General features: G+C 36.9%; 1 long non-coding RNA gene across 3 annotated transcripts; it reads right to left on the bottom strand.

Moving 5' to 3' along the window:
* Positions 1 to 460: 460 nt before the first annotated feature.
* Positions 461 to 8,241, bottom strand: LOC109198738 (uncharacterized). 3 transcript variants are annotated; one of them, XR_002059375.2, is made up of 6 exons: positions 8,144 to 8,241; positions 6,501 to 6,531; positions 5,520 to 5,551; positions 4,382 to 4,408; positions 2,106 to 2,136; positions 461 to 572 (listed from the first exon to the last, which is right to left on the bottom strand). It is a non-coding gene; the product is annotated as an uncharacterized LOC109198738 (long non-coding RNA). The 3 variants fall into 3 exon arrangements; XR_002059377.2 differs by lacking the exon at positions 6,501 to 6,531 and having other exon boundaries at positions 8,144 to 8,154; XR_002059376.2 differs by lacking the exons at positions 6,501 to 6,531; positions 8,144 to 8,241 and adding an exon at positions 5,703 to 6,042.
* Positions 8,242 to 10,608: the final 2,367 nt, after the last annotated feature.

Consider the following 10,608-nt stretch of genomic DNA (forward strand, 5'->3'; position numbering starts at 1 on the left):
ATCTATTACAAATAAACTTATAAAAAGGTGATATTTTATACAATTGATCAAAGTAAGCCAAACTAGCAGTCCAAACTAAAGTCTAATGCAAATTAAAATGACAAATGTAGGGCTGTGTAAGTAGTTTCTACTATAAGTTCTACTGTACTGTAATTCTACTACTGTATATTCAACTTGTAATTTCCAGCAAAATGACTGATGTGAGAGAGCTTAATGACAGGAAAGAAGGAGCAGTGAGAGCAGAGATCTCTCAGAATTCTGTAACAGATAGAGCAAGTACTGGTAACTTGGATTTCTGAAAACTTGGATTCTGAAAACTTGGATTTCTGAAAACTTGGATTCTCAAATTAGATAGAGCAGTAGAGATAGAGGGATACAAGATGGAATGCTGTCAAATTAGATAGAGCAGTAGAGATAGAGGGATACAAGATGGAATGGCTGTCAAATTAGATAGAGCAGTAGAGAGAGGGATACAAGATAGAATGGCTGTCAAATTAGATAGAGTTGGGAGAGATAGGATAGACAGAATTGCTTATAATGATAGAGAGAGAGGATCTTCTGCAGCAGGTCACCTGTAAGACACAAAAAGCCTGGAATTAGTCGTATTTCCAATATGCTTGGATTTACCATATTCTTCAGACTATATGGCACACCTAAAATCCTGTCATTTTCTCAAAAACATACAATGTGCCTAATGTATCGATTCTGGTTATGCTTACTGACCTCGAACGGGATTTCTGTGGTACACAGCGCTCAAAATTCTGTCAAATATTTTAGTAAGACTTCATAAGCTACAAAGCTACGCTGCTTGATGTATGTCAGAGCATTATGGCTACCATAGTCAGCACCTCGCAGAGTAATTTGTACGGTGCTTCAACATAACATTATGGTGTGTGTACAAGGACCTGGCATGTGCTAAGAGACATGCTTATGAAGCAGATTTCAAATTGATCAACCCATGAAGAGTTTGATGGATTTGTGGATGAGGAATGAACTGAAAAAGTGAGTGTATTGTTCTGTATTTTATGTGTTACAACTGAACAGTGTTGAGAGTTGTTTGTGAATGACTTGAATAAAGTTGACTTATCTGACTGTTTTGTTTGGCTTAATCTGCCTTAAAAACAGACTTGTTTATTGACGTTATGCCTTATAATTTCAAAAATACAGTAAATGTAGGGCTTTAAATACTAAAGAGTTCTACAGTAAATTATTGGACTGAACAGAATGACAATGTTTAACAAATGATGGCGGAACTGTTATAAGGACATTTTCACATTCTATTAAAACAATAAACTAAGTCTATAAACTCAAACCAAGACGTGCTGCTACAGTAACTTACTGTAAATATTATATGGTCCAAATAAACCCGCACACTGAGGTTACAGCAGAGTTTCAGGCCTCCTGCTTTAAACACTTTATATCCATTAAACTCAAAATTATTTATTGACTGGCCAAAAAGAACACAAAACCTTTCTCACATTTGCCTAAAAACATCTTGATGATCAGCAAGAGCTGTGAAATGATTTCAAAACACTATTTGGACCTTAATTAAGACAACTGAAATTCAAACAGCAGTCGCTTTCTAAAATATCGGATTGTGCCGTTCACACTGTCATACCATGATACCATCACTGATACCAACATGACAAAAAAATCTGATTTGATGCGCTTTCGCCTGCAGTGTGAACGTAGCCTTAGTCACTCAGGCAAAATACTTGTAGCGTTTGACTTCATGCTAATTCATAAGTGGAATGAGAGAGAAAATAAAAATCGATAGCTGTGGTGCTCTTAAGTGTTTAAGGTACCGCCTATACTCACACTTAAATCCACAAACATAAGGAGAAATCGAACAACTGCATAAAGATATCTCTGACATTTAACTATGTTTGGACTTGATAAGCCATCAAAAATTAAAATCAGACATTAATGGGCTATTAAACTTCATTGACATTTCAGGGGCAGTCAGTGGTCCTGTGTGGGGGCTTTGCTGCTACAGATTCTAAATCCTGACTATTTGTCTTTGCCCATGAGTGAATGGCAAGATAACACAAATAGCCAAACTACTGTAAGTAAATTACTAAACATTACCATTACTGTCTACTTACCAGCAAAGGCAAAGCCAAAGATCTGTTCACTCTATGTAACAAAAGACAAAGAACAAAAATACAGGCTCAGACAACTCCAATCAGCATTAGACAACAACAACTCTCCTCTGTTTTCTTTTCCGCACCCTAATAAAGATGATCATCTTCATAAAGGTAATATGTAGTTTTATCCATTTGCAATAAGCCACACAAGTTTCTGAGTCATGTAATGCTCCAAAATTTAGGTTCAGTTACATAAGAGAGTAGATATTGTAACCAATGATTTGCTTCACCTAGCACTGCACACTTTATCAAATGGTGATGTCACAATTTAAAAGTAGGCAACAATCACAAATGATAGCTTGTATGGAATGTTTGTAGGCTTTAACATTTGAGGTGGCCTGCATTCAAATTCTATTGACACAATAAAAACAAACACTCTATAAACTTACACCAAGATGTGCTGCTACAATAACTTACTGTAAATATTAAATAGGTCCAACAAAACCAACACACTGAGGTTAGAGTAGACAGTTTCAGGCCACTCTGTATGTATTTTGGCAAAATGAGAAATTTGGAGACAGCTAGTTTCTACACAGCAGTTTCTACATATTTCAGTCATATTTGGGGCATGTTTGATACACAGCAATAAGCACTCCACTAAATCTATGATAAACTTATCATAGCTGATATTAAGGCCTAATTAGCAAAATTTAGTATGATGATAATTTCTTTGTAGATCATTTCATGATACAAAGAACAGAAGTGAGTGCTGTATCTGAGCTCTTCCATGTAAGATCTTTGCTGGATATTCCCACATTTCTTAAACAAACAAACAAACAAACATGACTTTCAGACACAGTTCATCTTTTGTAAATTAGGCCAGGATTATTTTAAAAAACAGCCTTGATAAAAATATCAGGCCACTATAAAATTTCTTATGTTTATGTTTCATCCCACCTATATTTTGCAAGTCATTATGACAAATTACAAAAAGCAGTTTTCAGGCAGTGATTTAAGGAAAGAAGCTTTTGAAATCCACAATGCCCTACCACCAGTGGTCTAAAACTCTGGTCCTTAAGGCCTGGTGTCCAGAAACTTTTGTATGTGTCCCTGTTGCAACACACCTGCATAACATTAGTAGGTCATTAGCAAAACTCTACAGAACCTGACTGCATGCTGAGGTGGTAATTCAGCCATTTGATTCATGTTATAGCAGCTCATGAGTGAATGAACATGATGTACTGAAAGTACTTTTAGAAGTACATTTTCCAAACACTTAAATTACTTAAATTTTAGTAGTCTTAGGGGATGCCACTTCAGCATACAGTGAAATTCTATACTCTTACTAATGACCTACAAATGTTATTCAGGTGTTTTGTAACAGGGACACATGGAAAAGCTTCAGGACACCGGCCCTTGAAGAGTGGAGTTGAAGACCCCTGCCCTATGTGAATATTTAATTGTCCCTAAACTGCTAGTCATGAGCTGCTCTAATGTGAAACAAACAGATATAGTTCTGTAAAGGTTTACAAAGAGATTTCTAAGGATTTGGAGACCCCAGAAAACAAAAACCCTCCCAGATGTTGTAGCTGAACAGGCAAAAACAAGTTGCCTAATAATATCTCGATGATAACCAAGAGCTGTGCTGACTAACTGCACTAAACTGAATCATCTATAGTGAGAGAAAACACCAGCATTAAAGTCAAACATGGTGCTGTTACTGTGATGTCCCAGAGTTCCTTTACTACTTCAGGACCTTCAGGACCATCAACTCATCAGGTCCTGGGCTTAAGTTTAATCACACTTAGGATCTGAAGCACACAAGCAAGTCCAATTGAATGAATAAAACAAAACTTTTGGTATAAACTAATCAGCCTGGACTTGAAATGAAATTAAGATACTTGGTATGACTTGAAAACCCTATATTGGGCCTTAATTAAGACTTTTTTCTTTTTTTGCCTGTCCTGTTTGGATCTAATTAAGACAATTCTGAAATTATAGTGGACCAAAATCAACCAGTGATGTAAACCAGTCATTACCAGTTACTGTAAATGCTTGATGATAATTGTTGCTATCGGGGCATCCACAGCTGGGTATTAGAGACCAACATGTTTTACATTAGACCAGGTTGTTCTGGTTCAAAAATGAAATCATCACTTTAAAACTGCTTTTGTATTTATCCAGGTCATCCTTGTTAGATGATTTGAAACATGTGAAAAAAGCATAAACAAAATAAATCTGCAAGGAAGAAAGACCTTTCTCAGCACTGTACCGCAGACAAAACCTTTACTTACCAGACTTGCGACGACCAGATCAGTATCCTAGAGAAAGGAAACAACACATCAGATCACTGTTTAATGACTTACTGTTGAACCTCTTCACACACAATCCAATTTACTGTGACATGAAATAACTAGTAAAATCCTCAATTCTTCAAGCCTTTATGAACTCACTGTAGTCTGAAGAGGACAAACTTTAGTTACAGAGTCTCACATGGCGATAACATGTGTAATAAAGGCATGCATACTACAGAAGTGCAAAGAAGAGGCACCAATATTGTTGGTACAGATTATGGCTTTTTAGCTCCATCATTTTCTATCACAAGTCAGTGCTTAATAAAGTGTGGAAAAACCACAACTGTTAGAATCAACGGAAAACCTCATCAGGTTTTAGTTCTGATCTGAATATGTAAATCCTAAAATACATGTAAATTTTGACATGTCATAGTAACAACAGTGGCACACCATTTTGCAATTACAAAAATTATAATAAAAAGTCCTTCCATTGTACCTGTTGGCAGGAATCTTTTTTGCAATATTTCCCTTTTATATATAATTTTCAAACACATTGTATCAAGCAAATTATTAAGAAACTGATTTAAACTTAGTGTATTAGTGTATATAATTACACACAGGCTTTAACATACACAACATTGCCTACTCACAACTCTGGTTCTCTGAGTTTTTATTATTGCTTAAATGTTTAACCTACCACTTCTATTCACTCAGGCAAAAATACTTCTATAGTGGTCTGACTTAATGTAATACATAAGCAGAATATGAGTGAAGATATAAATCAACAACTGTGGTGCTCTTAAGTGTTGAAGCTACCACTTACACTAACTCACCTAAAATGCGTTCATAGTTGTGTCTGCTACGTAAATCCACAAAAAAAAGGAGAACACAAACAACTGTATAAAAACAGTTGTTCGTGTTGAAACATAAAAATCAGACACAAATGGCCTATTAAGCTTCAGGACAGTCAGAGGTCATGTGTGGGCCTTTGCTGCTACAAGGTATAAATTCTGACCATTTGTTTTTGCCCATCAGTAAATGGTAATGTCACAAAAACCAAACTATGTTAGGTAAGTTGCTAAACATGTTACACAGTGACAATGTCATATTACTGCAGTTACAATTGCTGCTTACTTACCAGCAAAGGCAAAACCGAAGTTCTGTTTCACTCTGTAACAAAAGAACAAAAATACAGAATCAGACAACTGAAATCAGCATCAGAGTCAATACTGCATCACAATCTGTAGTGAAAAAAAAAAATCAGTTAAATTCTTTGTTTACAACAGCTTTACTATAAACACCCCATCTTCTCTTTCTGCACCTTATTAAAGATTTCCGTCTTTATTAAGGTGATGTGTCGTTTTATCAATCTGCAATAAGCCACAGAAATGTCTCATTAACGTAAAGCTCATACTTTGGTGCTATTGCATAACACAGCAGATACCACAAGCAATGATTTGCTCGCACTGCACACTTGATCAAATGATAACATCACAGTTTCAAAGCATGCAACAATCACAAATGATACTTGATACTATAAATGCTTGATGGTAGTTCTTGCTATCAGGGCTTCCACAGCTGGGTATTAGAGACCAGCATGTTCTCACATTAGAACAGATAGCTCTGGTTTGGTTTTCTCTGCTTCATATGTGAAATCATCACTTTAAAAATGCTTTTTGTATTTATTCATATCATCCCTGTTAGATTATTGAAACATGTGACTAAAAAGCATGAACAAAATAAATCTGCAAGGAAGAAAGACTTTTCCCAGCACTGTACCTCAGACAAAATGAACTCACTTTAGTCTAAAGAGTGCAAAATTTAATTGCAGAGTCTCAAATGGCCTTAACATGTGTAATAAAAACAATAATTACTACAGAAATGCTTTGATAAGCCTTAAAATTAAAATTAGACATAAATGGCCTATTAAACTTCAGGGACATTTTAGGGACACTCAGAGGTCTAGTGGGGGGCTTTACTGTTATAAATCCTAAATGTGTTTTTGCCCATGAGCAAATGGCAAGATATCACAAAAAGCCAAACTATTGTATATAAATTGCTAAACATGTTACACAATCCCAGTTTCATATTGCTTCAGTTACAATCACTGTTTACTTACCAGCAAAAGCAAAACCAAGCTTTATTTCACTCTGTGTAACAAAAGACAAAGAACAAAAATACAGGATCAGAAAACTCAAATCAGCATCAATACTGCATCACCTGTTGTCAAAAAGATTCACTAAACTTCTTTGTTTACTACAGCTGGAATACAAACAACAACAACTCTCCTCTGTTTTCTTTGGTCTACATCTCATTTAAGATTGCAATAACACTCATACATGAAAAACTGCACGATATATTTTTAAGGCTTTAATATTTGAGGTGGTCTGCATTCAAATTCTACTTCCTAAAATATTATCAACTGCACATAGTATCATTAAATATGCTGTAGTTTTAAAATAAATATCTATGTACCATTCTAATAATAATAATAATATACTGCCATATTTTATTTATGTGAAGGTGGGCTGTTGTTTATTTCATTAATTTCCACAAAGTGAGAATTTAAACTGTGCTGCAGATTTAGGTTGGCACAAACAAGCCTTTGTTAAACAGTTCTTAAAAATAAAGTCTCCTGTTTAGGAGTTCTTATTATTCTTGAGCTATGTACACAGGTACTTTGAAAATGGAGATTTTCTATGCGTTGCACCTTTCGTCCACACTTAAACGGCGTTTTCGGTGACTGAAAACGGAGATTCTAAAAACGCTTGCCAGGATATTTCGAAAACTCGGTTTTTGCATTTATGTGTGGACGAGAAAAAACGGAGAAAACGCAGCGTCAAAGATGTGCGCCTTTTTTGACGTCACACTGTGCGCCACGTTATTGTTTCGGTGAAATGCATTTCTACAATACGGTTACTGTTAATTGTACTCTCTGCAGTGTTAAATGCTTACATATACACACACAGTTACTGTCCCCCACACATATGACTCGGTTCTGCTTTATGCCCCATCTTGTTTGCTATTTCCCACTGAGGCTTCTAGACTTCTGATTGGCCAACATTTCTACACGTTAGGAATATATCGCCACCTGTTGCTTTGGCATGTTCCTAGCAGCGTTTTCCTTCATTCTGCATTTACGTGTGGACGGATTGTTTTTTAAAACGAAAACGGAAAGTCTCAGTTTCAAAAATACCCGTGTATGTGGGACATAGCCTATGTTAATCCTCAGTTTCTCCCTCCCTCCTTCTCTTAATTAACCCACAAGACCTGGACAAACATGACTCTCTTTCTCCCGTGTTCGGTCAGAGGCGGTAAAATGGCTCCTTTGATCTTGCCGACAGCTGAAACTGAATCTAAGATGGCGGTTCGTTAAAACTTTACAGCATAAAGAATGAGGCTGTTTAACCAACTGATTTGTGAAGAGAACTAACTGCACCTTATTTAACAGACTGAAAAACACGAACACACCGAATGTAATTAATAAACAACACAATAACCGTGGTTTACAGTCAAATGAATTATCTTATTTCACACTGGGCTCATAAGAACGCTAGTCGTTAGCATGGTTTTAGCGTTAGCTCATCAAACACTGCTTTACATACAAAAATGACAATTTTTCACTAAAAAGCAACCATTGTGTTACTTTAACATGAGTTATACCTCGGCTGGCTTTATAAATCACTAACAAGAACTTGTTAAATCGCGCAACAGAGTATAGACATTTAGGAGAGGAGAGGAGAAGCACAGGGCAGCACTCACCGAGAGCGGACTCAACGAAGTGTGCGGAAAGGCGGATGTCCGGCAGTCAGGTAAAAGATGAGGCGTTCACGGGTAGTAGGAAATTCCAGTATTACACACAATGGGCATTGTAAACATCAAAATGTAGGTAATTTTAAATATTTATACAATATTTATTTGCTACAGAAAAAACTAGCAGAACTTTAATTCTATAGTTGAATAAATATTATAGAAGGCTCTTCTCCTGAACACCAACACCAAATAGCTGTGAGAGAGTTCACCAGACCTAAAAAAAAACAAAAAACAACCAGTCCAGGACTCAGATATGAATGGCTGGTTGGAAGCCATGCAGGCCCTGATATGTAAACTTGAATATTACAGTTCTCACAGAGGATTGACTCCCTGGGACCTACCACAAATATATAGAAATACTATGATTACCCAGAAATACTACATTAGTAGAAATACTATGTTTTAGCACAAATACTCTGGTTTGCACAAATATTATAACATAGCAGAAATACAATTACCGGTATATAGCAGAAATGCTATATTAGAAAGAAAAATATAATATAGTAGAAATACTATGATTTAGCAGAAATACTACAATATAGCATAATAACAATGATTAGAACAAATACTATGATTGAGCAGATCAGAATCAGAAAGGGTTTTATTGCCAAATGTTGAGCAGGTTTACAACATTAGGAAATTGCTGCAGTGCTTAGTGCAAACATACTGTCATAAATAACGCTTAAATAGACATGAAAAAAAAAATAAGACTAAGAATTAAAAGTGCTAAGTAGATAGATATATACATGAGTGCAGGTGGTGATCAGTGCCAAACATGGAATGATGCAGTGAACACAGAGTAGGTCATGTGTTAGTGGTGGCAACAGTCATACGGTTATTGTTCATGTGTCCAACAGCAGACGGAAAAACTGTTCTTATGGCGAGAGTTCTGGTGCGAATGGACCGGAGCCTCCTGCCTGAGGGAGCAGGTCAAACAGACTGTGTCCAGGGTGAGAAGGGTCAGCTGAGATCCGAGCTGCACGCCCCAGTGTCCTGGAGGTGTACAGTCCTGCAGAGATGGGAGTCTGCAGCCAATCACCTTCTCAGCAGAGCGCACACGCTGCAGTCTCGTTGTCCCTGATAGTGGCTCCAGCGTACCACACGGTGATGGAGGAGGTGAGGATGGACTCGATGATTGCAGGGTAGAATCGCATCATCGTCCGTGTTGGCAGGTTGAATTTCTTCAGCTGAGTCAGGAAGTACATCCTCTGCGGCTTTCTTAATGACGGAGGTGATGGGGCTCCCACTTCAGTCCTGGTGATGGTGTACCCAGGAAGCGGAATGAGTCCACAGAGGTGATGAGGGTGTCAGTCAGGATGATCGGGGGGAGTGGGAATAGTAATAGCTTAAGTGAAAATACTGGAAAAGTAAAATGAATAGCAGAAAAAAAACTAATTATTGTTCACCTGTGGAAAAAAAAAGAAAAGAAATACAAATAAATTTGGAAAAAAACCAAGAAAAACCAATAGATGAACACAAAATCAAATATGGATACAGAAATGTAAAGAGAGAGACACACACACAGGGTCTATGCCAGTCAACCATTCTGAATATATTATATTTTTATCCAACAATGAGATGCTGCCCTAAAGAGGGTCTCTCTCTCTCTCTCTCTCACACCACACACACACACACACACACACACACACACACAGCAGCAGCAAATGAACAGGGGCTGTTAACAGCATGTTCTTACTCAGTCAAACAGCTGTGAGCTGCTGAATTTGATCCACCAATCAGAGAGGTTGTATTTTCTTCCCGCCAAAACTGGTGCACCAAGTGCAGGTTTACACACACGCAGCACAGAGAAACAGGTTTTTGCAGTCTTTCCCATATGAGGATTCCCCTCAAACAAATGCCAGAATACCTAACCGTAGGGCTAGAGCGGTCGTCTTAGACCGTTTGTTCAGAGGAGATGGGGAATCGTCAAGTGTTGACAATTATCATTAAAATATGAATTTTAGAGAATATGACATGGATGACTGGTTGGCTTAGAACCACGAAGGCCCCAATATGCAAATTGAATGCCTCATCCCACATATATGATTGGCTGGCTGGGAAGCCGTGCAGGCCCTGATATGTAAATTTGAATGTCTCAGGCCTGACAGAGGATTGGCTGCCTGGGGACTGGCAGTAATATATAGAAATAGTATTTAAGCATAAATACTACATTTAGCAGAAATACTGTATCAAGCACAAATCCTATAAAAAGCAGAAAATACTATATTAAGCAATATAAATATCCTATAAAAATCCTATAAAAAGCAAAAATACTGTACTATGATTTGGTAGAAAAACTATAATTAATCAGAAATACTATATTTGGCAGAAATACTGTAATCAGCACATATACTGTAACATGACAGAAATTCCTCCACTTAGTAGTAATACTATAACATAACACAAATGTTATG

The sequence above is a fragment of the Oreochromis niloticus genome, unplaced genomic scaffold, assembly GCF_001858045.2.
Source record: "Oreochromis niloticus isolate F11D_XX unplaced genomic scaffold, O_niloticus_UMD_NMBU tig00006996_pilon, whole genome shotgun sequence".
Taxonomy (NCBI): domain Eukaryota; kingdom Metazoa; phylum Chordata; class Actinopteri; order Cichliformes; family Cichlidae; genus Oreochromis; species Oreochromis niloticus.